This window comes from Panthera onca, chromosome A1 (genome assembly GCF_046562875.1).
Source record: "Panthera onca isolate mPanOnc1 chromosome A1, mPanOnc1 haplotype 2, whole genome shotgun sequence".
Lineage (NCBI taxonomy): Eukaryota > Metazoa > Chordata > Mammalia > Carnivora > Felidae > Panthera > Panthera onca.
In genome coordinates this window covers 177,879,724-177,895,667 of record NC_138339.1, presented here as the reverse complement: position 1 = coordinate 177,895,667, position 15,944 = coordinate 177,879,724, and the positions used below count along the sequence as shown (strand labels likewise).

The 15,944-nt window shown below is 36.0% G+C and overlaps 1 pseudogene; it reads left to right on the top strand.

Moving 5' to 3' along the window:
* The first annotated feature begins 11,188 nt into the window (after positions 1 to 11,188).
* LOC132682484 (U4 spliceosomal RNA) lies at positions 11,189 to 11,259 on the top strand (annotated as a pseudogene).
* Positions 11,260 to 15,944: the final 4,685 nt, after the last annotated feature.

The window sequence follows — 15,944 nt, the reverse complement described above, 5'->3', positions numbered from 1 at the left end:
TGGCACGTAGAAAGTGCTCGGTATATATTTGTCGAGTAAATCATTTAACATAGCAAATCAAACTGGGATTCACAGGTTCAGGAGAAACTATACAATCGGATTTTTAAAAGAGCACTGAGAATATTTTTAAAGGAGAATAATGAAGATTCAAGGTGCAGGACAGCAGCCTCTCAGTGTCTCATGAATGTATAAGAGAGTAATGAAAAATGTCAAGAAATGAGGAGACCATGCTTCATGGGTTGTGTGTATTTCTGCACTCCTCATGGAAGCTTTCCTTTCTGGATTATCTTTTCAAATATTTATAGGAACAGCTTTGGAAGATAGAGAAAATATTTCCTTATGGGACCAAAGGCAGATTTGTTTGCTGTCTAACATAATAAAGACATCTCCCTCCAAGTCAAAAGCTGGACAGATTTGCTAGATACTTCCTAAGACTGGAAATTGCTTCACCTCAGAATGCCTCAGCTGTGGCACAAACCCACTGTGTATGCAACGTCTGTTTGGGCTCCTTCACTGCCCCCATGGACTTGTAGGGGAAAGAGAACTGATGTGAACATGAAGCTCATGCTTCCTATGGGGCCATGAGTGATAAAGTCCATTGTCTCTGACAGGGGAGTCTCCTGTCTTCTGCCAGCACGTATAAAACTACACAGGCTAACTTGTTAGTTTGTAAACTGGGTGAGCATTCAGACCCTTCAGTTTTTGACACAATGATACCATAAGCTGATGTGTTCTTTTAAAAAGTGACCATATATTCAAACCCGGTGGAAATTACCATTAAAAGTGCCGCAAATGGAATGATTTTTTTAAAATACGTGTGTGGGTTATATATTCCCCACATACTAAATCAAGTCAGCAGTGATGGCTCCCCCCTCTCCCATGGTCTGCTGCTAATCTGGGTTTTAATGGCTCTATCGATTTCCAAATCCATACTGGAATTATTGCAGAGCAGGCCCCCTCTCTCCCGTTTTTTAGGAGATTGCAATTTGCTTTTAAAAATCCACAAAGGGTGGCACCTGTATGGCTCAGTTGGTTGAGCTTCCAACTCTTGATTTTGGCTCAGGTCATGATCCCAGGGTTGTGGGATCAAGCCCCATGTCGGGCTCCATGCTAAGCATGGATTCTCTCTCCCTCTCTCTCTGTCCCTTTTCCCTTCTTGCCTGCACATTCTTTCTCTCTCTAAAATAAATATATATATCCACAAAGGATTCTTAGGAGAACTAAATGTCTCCGCTTTTATAAATATTTGAGACCATGCCTAGAGCATTACAGTGATTTATAATTTAAAAGAAATCACAAAATTATTTTTTTCAAGAAACACTGGGTTTGAAAAGAGAATGGAAGTTGTGCAATTACTAGGCTTTCTGGAGAAGACACGAGATCTTGCATTCATGTAACAAATACTGTCTACGAAGTATGTATTTACGTCACACAGCTCTTTTTTCTATATAGAAATATAAATATGATCTAATCTTAAAACGAGTCTTCCTTTCAGACAACAGAGTTTTTTTTTTTAACAGCTACTCCGGGCCAGGCATCATTCTAGATACTGGCCACTTGCCACTGTGTAAAACAGACACATTTCTGCCCTCTGGCACTTAAATTCTAGTGAAGTAATTATACACAGGGAGAGTTGCAAGGGAGGGGGAGGTGATGGGGTCCCAGATAACGAGTAAATATGTAAAAAAAAACTTGGATTGCAAAAGAGTGGTAAGTGACAGGAAACACTGGGATGAGCTTTATATTGGACGATCAAGGACGCGTCACTGAGGTTCACCATCTGATGAGATACACGTCCTAATCAGTGTGCCCACTACATTGTCTGAGTCACAGGACGACTTTCCAATTCACTTCTGTTAGTTTTCTAGGGCTGCTGTAACAAAATACCACGACTGGGCCACTTAAACAACAGAAGTGTGTTTTCGCACAATTCTGGAGGCTAGAAGTGTAAGATGCGAGTTTGTGCAGGTTTGGTTTCTTCTGAGGCCTTTCTCCTTGGCTCGTAGTCAGCTGCCTTCTCACCGTGTCTTCACATGATCTTCCCTTTGTGCTCACGCAGCCCTGGCATGTCTCTTGTGGATTCACTTTTTCTCTTATAAGGACACCAGTCAACCTGGATTAGGGCCTACCCTAATGGCATTTTAACTCAATCACCTTTTTAAAGGTCTCATCTCCAAATACAGCCATGTTCTGAGATACTGTAGGTTAGCGCGGTAGTATACGAATTTGAGAAGACCCAATTCAACCCACACACTTCTCTGAGAGAGAGAGCTGGGATTAAAACACTGGTTTTATCTTTTTGTAACACTACTCTCTGAAACATAGTGAATTGTGGTACACTAAATTCACAGTACCCGTTTTTGGGGATTGTGAACCCCTGACATTGCAGCTGCCCAGGACATCTGCCTGGTGAGGCTTCTCGGCAAGTGTGATGCAAGTGATGCTTACGAGGAGGCAACGCTCCCTTCAGTCCTTTCCCACTCAGCTTTGTCTCTCGCAACAGAGCATACCCCATGCATGGAGTGGCCTGGCCTGGTGACTAGGAGAGATATTACAAGTTTTTCTCACGCAACTGCTATTTGTGTGTGTGTGTGTGTGTGTGTGTGTGTGTGTGTGTGTGTGTGCGCGCGCGCGCGCGCAAGCGCTTAGGACGCCTGCTTTGAGTTAGTCCTTCACATCTAGGTAAAATCACTGACGGGAACCTGATCTAGTCAGTTTTTTTGATCTTTTTTTCCCTCCTGTTCCAGTCCTGAAGCTAGTTAGTATATTAGAGACCAGGTAAAATGCAAAGTCAAAGAGTAGTCCTAAAGAGTTTCAACAAACAGGGATTGAATATGTTGGTCAAGCACAAAAGAATGGTCTTCTCAGGGAGGACAGAGGAAGCAGCATTACCAGAGTGTGAAGGTGTCAGACTCTAAGGTACTGATTGGGGACTGTTTGCTATAGACAAAGCATAAATCAGGATACGAAAGGGGAAATTGGGTTTGAGATCATGAAGGATTCTTTAAAGTTTTGTAAGAATTCATTTTGTATTGGGTAGTCATTTGATAGCAATTTAATGGAAAAGCATTAAACTGAAGAATTCGATGTTCACATTTGCATTTTTGAAAGTGAATTCCAATGACCAGATGATAGAGTATTTTAAATGCTTTTTTAATATCTAGAGAAAACGTTTCAAGATATCATTAAACCAAGGAACTATGATCCAAAACATTCGTTTTGTTGAATGCTTTAGAAATGTGAGGCTTGCAAATGTTTCATTGCAGGAAACACCAAACATGTAACACTCTTTAAAATGAGGTGTGCTTATCACATTATGGTGCTGTGCTTAAATCTTGACATGCCTCTGATCTAGGATACATGTAGAGAAATTTTTCCATGGGTGTATTGGATGTGTGCAAAGCTGCTTATTAAAGCATAGCTAAATTTGGATACAAAGTATCCACCAGTCAGGAAATGGATAAATATTTGTGATATGTTCATACACTTGAATCAGGTATAGAAATGTACAGAGAAGAGTTCAAAAATACTGTGGTGTGAAAATTGCTTTGTATAAATTGACAGCATTTATTTAAATTTGTGAAAACACAAAGTGATGAAACAAGGGTATAGACGTTTTCAGTAAAAGTGTGCAAACGTGGTCCAATAAATTTGGAAAACACCAAATTTATCATGGTGGTTGCCTCTGAGAGGGAATGTAGGAAATAAACTTTGAGGAAATAAAAAGTGGGGGTGTGGGGCTACAATTTTGTTTCTCCACTTTTTAAAAAATGAAAAAATTTAAACATAATTATTGGTGATAAATACATGTCTTTCAATCTCTGTACTTTTCTACAATAGTTTAAACTTTTCAAAAAAATTTTAAAAGAGAAATTTTTCTTACCTGTAATCCCTTATATGTATACCATGCCCTGTATTCATATATTTAATGCCTCATAACCACCTATGATGTAGGTGAGGTAAAGTAGCTATCTTATTCATCTACCGAGGCTCAAAGACATGAGGCGCCTCACCCAAATTTTTCTTACAATTACTAAGAGGTGAAGTAGAATTTCAATCCCAGTTCTTCTGAGGCTCACACCAGTGTCGTATAGCTCTCCTGAGTGTCTGTCAACATTGTAAAAACTTCTGCACTTATCCAGAGTTGGCAAAACAAAACAACAACAACAAAAAAAAACCACTAGGAAATTTTAGTGTGCTCATCTACTCTCCCTACTCCATATTTTGTTTCTTAAGAAAACACAAGGGACTGGTGCTCTAGAATTTCAGTACTGGCATATGATGTAGTAGATGAAGGCTGTGCCTGACTTTGAATTTCAGCTCTGCCACATTCTAGCTTTGTGGACTTCAGTAACTACATACTTATTTACTCTCTGCTTTAGTCCATCAGGAACGGGGAAACTCATAGTACTGAGATGTAAGGTTGTTAAGAGTGAACTGAATAATCCATGAAGTGCTTAGAGTACATCCTATTAGAAATATTACAAGTGAGAAAATAGAAAAAAATTTCAGTATGTAAAAACTGCAAGCTGGTAAGCAGAAAGTCTTGGGATTAATTTCTGAGTCAGCTAGTATGTTCTCTGTTAGCACAGAGAATCTCAGAAAGGGGTTGGAACTTTTTATTCCCATGATTTACTCATGCCATAACTGGATGCCTGTGTCTCCCCTTCAACCATTTTGCTTAAACCCCACTCCCAAACCCTCTGGCAACCATCACTTTTCTGTATTTATAGGTCAGATTCTGCTTTCTATTGATTTTTTTGATTCCTTTTATGAGTGGAATCATGTGGTATCATTTGTCTTCTTCAGTCTAATTTCACTTACCATAATGCCCTCTAAGCTCAACCATGTTTTCTCAAATGGCACAATCTCATCCCTTTCTATGGCTGTATATTATTCCATTTATGTCACATTTTCCTTATCCAGTCATCGATCGGTGGACACGAAGCTTGCTTCCAGGTCTTGGCTATTAAAAACAATGCTGCAATAAACATAAGGATGCAAGTTAGTGTTTTTGTTATTGGATCACACAGTACTTCTGTTTTTAATTGAGGAACCTCCATACTGTTTCCACAGTGACTGCACCAGTTTGCATTCCCACCAACAACGCACAAGTGTTTTTTCTCCACATCCTCGTCCATACTTTCTCTTGTTTTTGATTTTAGCCATTCTGACAGGTGTAAGGTGATAGCTTATTGTGGTTCTGATTTGCATATTCCTGATGATGAATGATGATGAGCATCCTTTTATGTGCCCATTTGCTGTTTGTATGTCTTTTTTGGAAAAATGTTTATTTAGGTCTTCTGCCCAATTTTAAATCAGATTGTTTCTTTGGTATCGAGTTCTATAAGTTCTTTATATATTTTATACATGAATCCCTTATTGGATATATCAGTAGGTTGTCTTTTATTTTGTTGTTTCCTGGACTGTTTTGTGTTTTGTTTTATGTTGATGTCCCACTAGTTTATTTTTGTTTCCCTTGTTTAATCCATTTTGAATTTTTGTGTAAGGTGTTAGAAAGTAGTCCTGCTTCATTCTTTTGCATGTAGCTGTCCAATTTTTTCAATACCATTTATTAAAAAGACTGTCTTTTCCCCATTGTAAATTGTTGCCTTCTTAACACAGATTGATGGACTATTTAATTGTGAATTTATTTCTGAGATCTTTATTCTGTTCCATTGATTTTTGTGTCTGTTTTTGTGCCAGTACCATACTGTTTTGATTATTACAGCTTTGTAGTATATCTTGAAATCCAGTATTATGATACCTCCAGCTTTGTTCTTCTTTCTCAGAGTTACTTTGGCTAGTTATTCTGTGGTTCTATACAAATTTTAGTATAAATAGCAACACTCAATGATATTGTAATAGCTATGTAACAGGACAGATGGTAGCTACACTTACGGTGAACATAACATAAGGTATAAACTTGTCAAATCAGTAAGTTGTACATCTAAAATTAATGTAACACTGTTAATTATATTTAAAAATGCCATTGGAATTAACATTGTGTTGTTAGGAGTACATACAATTATAGAAGATGAGTAGACAGTATGACAAATATTTAATGAAAGTTACCTATATCTTGAGGCATGTGAAAATAATGATCTTGGTTCTCCATTTTGTAGGTTATTCAAGAAAAGGTATGTGAGAACCTTTAGTTTGGGTTTTCTTAAATCATTACCTGCATGGCCAGAGAGGCCTGATTTTGGTCTTGTCTTGTTTGTATAGCCTAGGTATCAAGATTCTATTTTTTCTCCCTCTCTCATTAAAAAAAATAATAAACTGATATTTTTTTTAAAAAAGGAAAACTTTAGCAAAACACACTTTAGTTTGCACAAACACATTTTACTGCAAATCACAAAGAAAAAAGTGAATGTAAGTTTCATTTTGAATAGTTTTATTGTTAATAAAAAATAAAACTATGTAAAAAGGATAGAAGGCGATAAAGGCAGTTACCCTCCCTCCTCAAAAATAAATATCTCAATCTATTTGCCAGTTGCTTTTTTTAAATAGTACAGCCTATTCTGTAGTATACATCATAGAATGCATCCTAAAGACACACAAAAACGTAATGTCCATTTACCTCCATGCATAAATGTACCTGAAAAAGCTAACTCTAACATGGAAAGCAAAACAAGTTTTGAAACTTAATGTTTCAGAGAACATTCTCTAAAAGTAAATAAACATGAATTGCTGGTATCAGAGCTTGTCTAAAATTCCTTCATTAGAATTAGCATTAGAAATCCAAATTTGGAGGGGGGAAATCAATGATCTACTTTCAAAGGTAGAGTCAGCAGTTTAAAAAAAGAGGCTGTGCAGGTTGTTTTAGTAGTGTCACTTTTATCTCACTCCGATCTTCAAAAGCAGATGACCTTGTTTGGGCTTCAGTAGAAAAATCTCTCATGAATTTACATGGCCATGTTAGCTGTATGGTGTTGATTGCAAAGATATAAAACGAAATAATGCCGTAAACCAGCCCTTCAGACACACTGCCTTTTAAGCTATTTGCATAAAGATGGACTGCACATTGTTGTGTGCCTGTAGTTAAACTCTCAAATCCAAAAGAATAAAGTACTCTTTGGGTTTTCTAGAGAGCTCTAAAAGTGTAACCTATACAATAACCTCACAAAGCAACCTTAAGAGAAGCAAAACAGAAAAATATATTAAACTTGTGAGCATTAGCATTTAGCTTGTTGTTTATCACATGCAACCCTAAAGCAAACACTAGTCACCTAAAATAGCCTTTCTCTGCAGAAAATGTCAATATCATTGACACTTTGGGTTTGGTAGGAGAAGAATAAGTAAAAGTACTGTGATTTCTCAATTCTTCAGGTAGATAATGAAAATAATAATGAAGCTAAGCAATAAAATAAAGTATGAGATATTTATTAGTCCCTTTGGAAAAGAAAAATGTTTCATTGGTGTGACTTTGAGATTTCTTCTGATATCCAAATGTCTTTGTGTTTATGTGTGTGTCATATAAGTTCATATAATTTATACTTCTGTGAATGATTTGTGTTTTAAATATGAATCACTGTTGAGTTAGTATTTTAATTATATTTATGCAATTAGAATTAAATGTGTAATTCTAGTCAAAATTTTTGGATGGCTGAAATATAGCTTTTTCTAGAAAATTAACATCCATTTCACTACCAGTATCACAAAACAAATAACCAGGCAAATAGTTCCTGATTTTCTTTTTACAAAATGTTTTGAAATAAGGACTCTTTTACTTCATACTCTTGAAGAATATACTACATCGATTTTCTTTTATTCTGTACCAACTGCAAAGAAAGAATATAAAAGTATGTGCCTCTTTTAACTTGTATGATCAAGGACTGTTAATTTGTTTCTCAGGGATGGTTGAATCTTATTTTTAAATGAGGGATTTGATCTTTGGTAATGGTGTTTAGTACTTGATGTTCAGTGACACTGGAAGTTCTTAAGAGGTGTCTTGAAGATGGATCACTCTGAAGACCAGGAAAAACTGAGTTGGTGGCACTTCTTCCCCCCTCCCCCCCTCCCCCAACTTGAGCCAGAGTGGTTATTTTACTTGTTTCTTTAAAACATGTTTCATAATTGGGGCACTTGGGTGGCTCAGTTGGTTAAGCGTCTGACTTCGGCTCAGGTCAGATCTCACGTTTGTGAGTTCGAGCCCAGCATCAAGTTCTGTGCTGACAGCTTGGAGCCTAGAGCCTGCTTCAAATTGTGTCTCCCTCTGTCTCTCTTCCTCCCCCACTTGTGCTCTGTCTCTCAAAAGTACATAAAAATATTTTTAAAAAACATGTTTTATAATTAGACTAACTTATCCAATAGTAAAAGTATCTATTACCATTTTTCTCCATAGTTGCTAAGATATCTTCAATGGTAAGAATTTTGTAAGTTCTTTTATAATTTATGATTTGTAAGTGAAGTACTAATAATCATAAAAAGCTAATATATGTAGCACTTTCTAAACATAAGGAACTCTTCCAAAAGGTATAAAGTTAATTCATTTAGATTTCGAAGAAACCTTTTCAAAAATACTTGTATTAATATAGCTCCAAGTAATATGTCTGAAACATTTAATATTCATTAATATTCTTATACAAATATTATACAAATCCATTAGAAAACCAAGACCCTCCCCAAAATTAACATGTTCATACTGTTAGTTTATTAGTGGTCAAATTTAATTTTTAAAATTTTTTTTCGTGTTTATGTTGAGAACAAGGGAATGTGAGCTGGGAGGGGCAGAGAGAGAGGGAGAGAGAGAATCCAAGCAGGCTGATGCAAGGCTCAGTCTTGTAAACCATGAGATCATGACCAGAGCCAAAATCAAGAATTGGACACTCAACTGACTGAGCCACCAGATGCCAAATTTATTTATTTTTAAACATTTTTAAATGTTTATTTTTGAGAGAGAGTGCAAGCAGAGAGAGGCAGACACAGAATCTGAAGTAGGCTCCAGGATCTGAGCTGTCAGCACAGAGCCTGACATGGGGATCTAACTCACAGACTGCAAGATCATGCATGACCTGAGCTGAAGTCAGCCTCTGAACCGACAGAGCCACCTAGGCCCTCCCAGATTTAAATTAAAAAAAAAATATTGCCAGATTGAAAATACCAAAAATCAAAATTTGATAGTACTCCCTTCCACTGAAAGTTGATGAAAAGGAGATTTTCCAGTTTCTGGGGTGAGTAGAAAGTGGTAAGTTCCTGGAAAGTGATTTGTCAGTAGGTATCAATATCGTTAAAGGTAAAACTTCCAGGAATTTCTCCAAAGGAGGCGATCATATTTAAAACTATTTAAGTACATGGTGGTTTATTACAGCATTAAATATAATTCCAAACTGGTCTGAAAAAAACTAAGCAGAAATTTTAAATAAAATATGGAGTGTTCCTTTTACAAAATACTATAGAAATCGTGTTTACTAGTACATTTGTAGCTTTTTTTAGAACAAATTATAGCCTCAAAAAATGAAGACATTTATATATAGTGAGATCTCAATTGCGCATAAGCACATATCCACACACATAGATTTAGATTTTAAAAAAGTGACTCTATATTATAAACCACCAGTTAGCTAAAAGCCCACTGCAGATAAATTTGGATTTAACTCCCAACGTCATGTCATACACTAGTTCAGATTACCCCCTCCACATGCATAGCTTCTGAAATTTTTCAAATTCTATACAATTTTCTTTCCCCATCTTTCTGTGTACTCCTGTTCCCGATTTGCTGACACAGCATCTCCTGCATCAAGCTAAACATGAAGACCAATTCTTTCATATCCTTCATCCCCCAACAAAATGACTTGCTTGAAACACTTCATGAGTATTAATTTACTAAAATTTTGAAGGAAGCTAAGGTGTCATCACATACTGGGCAAGAATTTTTCTTCTATTTCCTGCATCCCTACCTCCTCCTAAACCTCCTTTCTGGAATAGCCAGTTTCGCCCCTTCTTCATATGTGATGGTTCTGCTGGCTTGAGACCCCTGATGGTTTGTTTGACCTGATGTGAGTGTTAAAAATTTTTGAGAAAATACAATTGTAGCCTTGACAGCATTCCTGAAGAATACACATTTTTGTTATTATAAATAATAAAGATTTTTTAGTGGCAAATAATACTTCTAGAAGTAGAAAAAAAGATTGTTTTTCTCTATTGAAAATTCTGATTCAGATAATACAAGTCATCTCCCCATTGGTCTGTATATGGGTTATCTAAGAATGGCATCTACAACCTGGGGCTGCATGAACTGTTCTTGCTCTCTGGTTGTGTAGGGGAATTCTTTCTTACCTGCTATCCACCAACCCTCCAGTTCAAACCACTGAGCTGTCCTTGCTACGTCACAGACCCGGTCAGTGTCTGTTTTTCTCTCTCTCTCTCTCTCTGTATTTTTTTTTTAACTAAGCTCCAGTATTAAGTAACATTCATATAGTTAGAAGGATACATTTAAATTGGCAGATGAGAAAAGAGCAATCTTCATCCTACAGTCATTTGTCATTTGTCATCTTCATAGTCCTGTTGGGCTTCCTTCCTTTGGACTCCTGGGAAAAGGTGGGTGACTTTCCATCCAAAGGACTTTTGCACCAAGATGTGAACATATGCTACATAACCGAAATGGATTATTTTAACTGAATTTATTATTGGATTAATATTTTACTCTTCGTGTCTTACCACCTGTGTCTACTTGGGATGTCAAGTAATGAGGCCATGATAATAGCCCATCTAAGATCTCCCTTTCCTTGTTTTCTGAAGTCAACTTAATATTCAACCTCATCACTTTCTCCAATATTTCACAATTTTAGAAGTATTTTTAAAACATACATGAACCAAATAATGAACTGTGTGTAGTACTTTTGTTGGAGTCTCCTAATTTGACTCAAACAGTAAAAGATAACAAGAGAGCTGGAGAACCACTGGCTAGAGACTCCAACCCTGCATACGACCTCGCATTTAGAGTCCCGGCTTCTTCACTTCCTTTTTATGCTGGAATACAGAGGAGAACACAGAAGAAGCGGTCTGCATCTTTTATTTATGTCAAAAGGTAGCTGGGATGTACCTTTGGTTTTCAGAAAATCCACATGGGAAAAGGAGTATCTAAATGATGAAGAAAATATGTATGTAACAAGAAGTGGAGCAATTCTCACGCAAGTCATAATGAAATCTACCTCAGTAAGGATATGCTTGAAAATGAGGCGGACGCTTTGTGCAGTGGCAGTATCGTAGCCAATGAGGTTTATCCGAGGAGCGATTATTGCTAATTGAAAATGAGGCTGAGACACTCCTTCTACTGTAACTTTCCCCTTCTCATTCTATTTTCAGTAACCAGGATGAAGAGAAATATAAAAGGAAAAAAGGAAACAACATCCAGAAGGTGGTGTATCACATCAGTTCTTATACTTACAGCCTGTTCCTTTTCCATACATACCCAGACTCTAAGAATAGTTGTTCCGTGCCCTTTTGAAACGTGTAACTCCCTTGTGCTCCCCATCTAGGACCTGGTTTCTCCCTCTAGGCACTCCTGCCTCTTTCCACTAATAGGTAGGAGGGAAGAAGACACCCAATTTCAAGTGGAATATGTGTACTGAGTTTGTAAAGTTACTTTTGAGGCAATATCATCCTCAGCATGATACTTAGGACTTTAGAGGTTTGTAATGTAGTTCATTCCCCAGGTATGGTCTGTTTGAAATAGGCCTGTCAAGAATAGAAAGGGAACATAACCATCATGAGAGATGTTTATTTTTCAGAGTTTGAAATTATAGATTTATAAATCAACACAGACAATATGAGACGCATTATCTTCATTTTAAAGGGGATTAGTATCACCTAAATGCTTCATAGTGCAGATTTTCTGGCAAATTTTATTTCAATGGACAATAGTGCTTAGACCAAGAATCCCAGGCTAGAGTAATTGTATCAGTACAATCCAAAGCCCCACTAATGGTTTTCTGTCTATAATTGCAACTAACCTTTTCTTGTTTGACATTACAAGTGTGTATGATATCAATTGCCAGTGTCCCTGAGGATTTATCTATCTAGAAAGAAAGCACTTTGATTCATAAAACCAATTTGTATTTTAATTACTAACTTGGCAGGATACTTGGTCAAATGCCAGCACCATGGCAAATAAGATCAATAATTTAAACTATCAAGAAGTGTGAAGTTAGGAATTTCTCAACCAACCAATTATTTACTGGTTGCTTCTTTTAGTTGTATTAAAATCATTAATAAAAGTTTAATGGGCATCATAATGGGCAAAAAATTATTTTCTTGAATATTCTGACATCCATTGATGCCAACATTATGGAGTAGAATTCATGAATTCAATCTAAGAATAAAACAACTCTTGATCATTTGTACTTGCTCTGAGACATAGAAGAAGCAAATGGAATTGGTACAGGTAACAGGTTAAAGTTTTTAAATAACTATAAATCCATTTATGCATTCCTTGATCTTCCACTGAGGCACTTTGTGATTCAAAGGAAGTCCAAAAATATCTAACATGTGGTCACTTCCCTTAAGAAGTACATGGCCAATTTTAGGAAATAAATTCAATATAAAGTTAATTACAATATTACAATATAAATTTAATAGCAAAAATCTGACCATTGTCAGATTATAAGAGCATCCAGAATCCTAAAATGGTCAGAAAGGCAGATATTAACCCTGCAGGATTGATAGAGCTAAAAAAAAATAGAAAAGGAGCACATCTCAAAAAAGGAAGGCAAACTCAAAGGGGAAAAAATAAGCCATGTCCTCAAAGATTGCTTAAAATCCTTTGCAAAATGGGCACTAACATTAGATGCTGGAAAAGATCCCACAGATCTTCTGTGATGCATTATCTAACCATCAACTTTGCATTTGTTTTGAGATTATTAAATGACTGTCAACTCTGTGTTGACTGCATATGAATAACTGTGTAGATCATTCTAGTAATCTGTGGTAAAGAACATTACTGGGGACAAGGAAATCCGCATTCTTGTATAGGTTTTATGAACCCTGGGTGTGTATCTATATGCACTCTAGTATAACGTAGCAGTTAATATATATGAGAGGACTCATGAGTGTATATTTCTTACCAAAAAATGGTGGATGTTTAGCCTATCTGTTCTTTTCTATATTTAACCTATTAAATGGAGAATTCTATTTTATTAAGGCAATTATTAATTATAGCATTTAATTATAAAGATAGGTTAAAAATTGAATATAAAAGTTTTTCACCTTGGGGAAAAAAGGCTTTACATAAGTTTGTTTTTAGAATAGTATTGCAAAGCTAGTAAGTTGGAGATAATTCCATTGTCCCTCTAAATGCATTCCATCTGATCACGTAGACAATCTCTGAGCCACCTTTCATGTTTCTGGATAGGACATTTTAAGAGCTGAATCAAGGCCATAGGCTTGTGAGCCTACTATTTTTATTAAAAATCTTTTTAATGGATGTGAATCTTTTTAAGTTCTGTTTTATAAGAAGTAACTTTTTTGTGAATTCATTTCATGTACTGGTACAACACACCTACACCTTATTATCATAGGAATGTTTGTTTTTACTTGCTCAAAGAAATTAGAATTTGTGCACCAATAAACTCATTTAATTGGAACCAGTTTGAATATCAGTGTAAACATAAGAAGGTGAAGGGGTACAAGACCAAGGGAGAAATCAAAAAGTTTTAAATTTAGCAAAATTGAGTAAAAATATTTCCTTTGCTCATTCTTTTTTTTTTCTTTTTTTTTTTTTTTTTGGCACTGGATTAGAAATACTACTTCATAGTTTAATCACACTTGCTGCTTCACACTGCACAGAGGAAACTTCTCAACATCTGTGTGACCCATGGCCACACCATATCTGAGTACTTTCTAAATACCCTTTAGTGTGCTAACTAACCATGTCAGAGCAGAAGCAACAAGCTTGTGCTATGTGACCAGAGATAAACGTATTTTATTATAATGTATAAAAGAACACATGGGGATTTTTTAAAATTAAAAAATCCATCTCTAAATGGAATGTCCAAAATCCCATGGGATTTAAAACGGGGTGATGAAACCTGGCTTTGCAAGGCTTCAGTCTTAGAAGAAGAATATAGGATCTATGCCTCTCCCTGCTTTTATGTACAATCACTTTCTGAAGCACAAACTTAATGTCTACTGAGAGCATAAGACGAAAGAGTTGCAGTGAGGAATTCATTTTTCACAATGCTAGATTCCGTTTCAAGTAGTAAATCACTAGGAATTTTCTATAGAACCATTTGAAAATGGGAAAAAAAGCTTTTTTTTTGACAGGGTTAAGAGAGTATAACACAAAGATAATTCTTCATTATTTTAATTACTAACAGATATAAATCAAATTCAAGATCTGATGGAAATTTCCTTCATTGTGTAATCTCTGGGGTCATGACTCTATCTTTGCCTGTTAATTTGATTTAATATTCAGTATTGGGTCACAGTTATTTTCTTTCCTCACTACATACTTTCTAGCTCTTCAAAAACCAAAGCAAAACCAATTACTTTGCCTAGCAAACTATGAATGCCAAGGTAGATTTTCTTTAGTTGTAAGAGAACACACTGTTTCCTTTTTCTGTTTGTTTCAGCACATTGCAGGGAAATCTCACAGTGTTAAAAATAAGAAAACTTATTAAATTTTCAACTCATACAAGAGGGGCTAGAGGTACTTAAAAAATAGAAGCCCTTCAAAAAAAGTATCAAAATTCCTGAATGATATTCACTGTGTACGACAGAGTTTAATGGCTCTTCTTGAGCAATAGGTTAAGCTGAGTGTTCTATTCCCCATTTGTATTGCTATCAGGAGCATATAAATGTGTTTTGTTTTCTATTGATTTGTTCCTCTTATCAAGTAAAGATTTATGTCTTGTTTTCTAAACAGCCTTGAAATACACACTGCTGCTTTGGTTCCAGACATTTCAATAGAACTTTATGTAAACCAAATGCCTTGGTTTCTTCAGCCTCATCACTAATGTCAGTGCAGTTCAAAGACACTTTTTTATCCATTAAGTAGATTAAACAAATCAGCATATATCCACAAGCTGGAGACTTATAAAGTCAATCCAAACTTTAAGAAATTGGGCAACCAACCAAAAGAACAATAGCATTTCTTGATTTCTAAATTGCATCAATGCCATGTTCTAAGAGTTATTAGAGAATTAGGTGGAAGATTGAATATATTTAAAAATTTCATAATGTTGATTTTCTATGAAACCCTAAAAAATTAAAATATCTTTAGAATTCAGCTTCACCAGAGTGTACTAGGAAAACACAATGATGTTCCAATTTGGAATGTCAACCACATCATCCTCCTCTGGTATGTGCTCACCTGTAGAAGAAGTAGGTTCCCTTCCTATACTCAACTTGAATAGTGAAAACATTCATTGTAGAGATAAGAATATCAAGATTTCAGCTGTAGTAAATATCCTAAAGAAGTGAAGCGTTCATTGAATTCCTAGTCAAAGCAGAGAAAGGCTCTTGAGTCTGTGTTCACAGATGAAGCACAGAGAGTATAGGAGAGTATCTGGACTGTGAAAGGGAGCTCGGTACCCAGTGAAACCACACGTGTGTGTATATAGTTTTCTCCAGAGAATCAATGGGGTATGTGTATATTACATAGTATATAGTATATATATTAAAGACTTACGTAGAGGTTTGTTATAAGTAATTGCTTCATATGAATATGGAGGCTGAGAAGTCCCAGCATCTGCAGGGTGAGTCATCAAGCTGGAGAATGAAGAGCCAATGGCTTAATTCCAGCTTGAATCTGAAGTCTTAAGAACCGAGAGAGAGAATGGTGAAGCTCCTATCTAAAGTTTCAGCAGGATTAATATCCAGGAAGAACTTATATTTCAGTTCCAATCCAAAGGCAGGAAAAAAGACTATCTCCAAGTTCAAAGAACTTTAGTCAGGAAGAATTCTCTCAGTAGAAGTTCTGGCTTTTTGTTTCATTAGGCTTC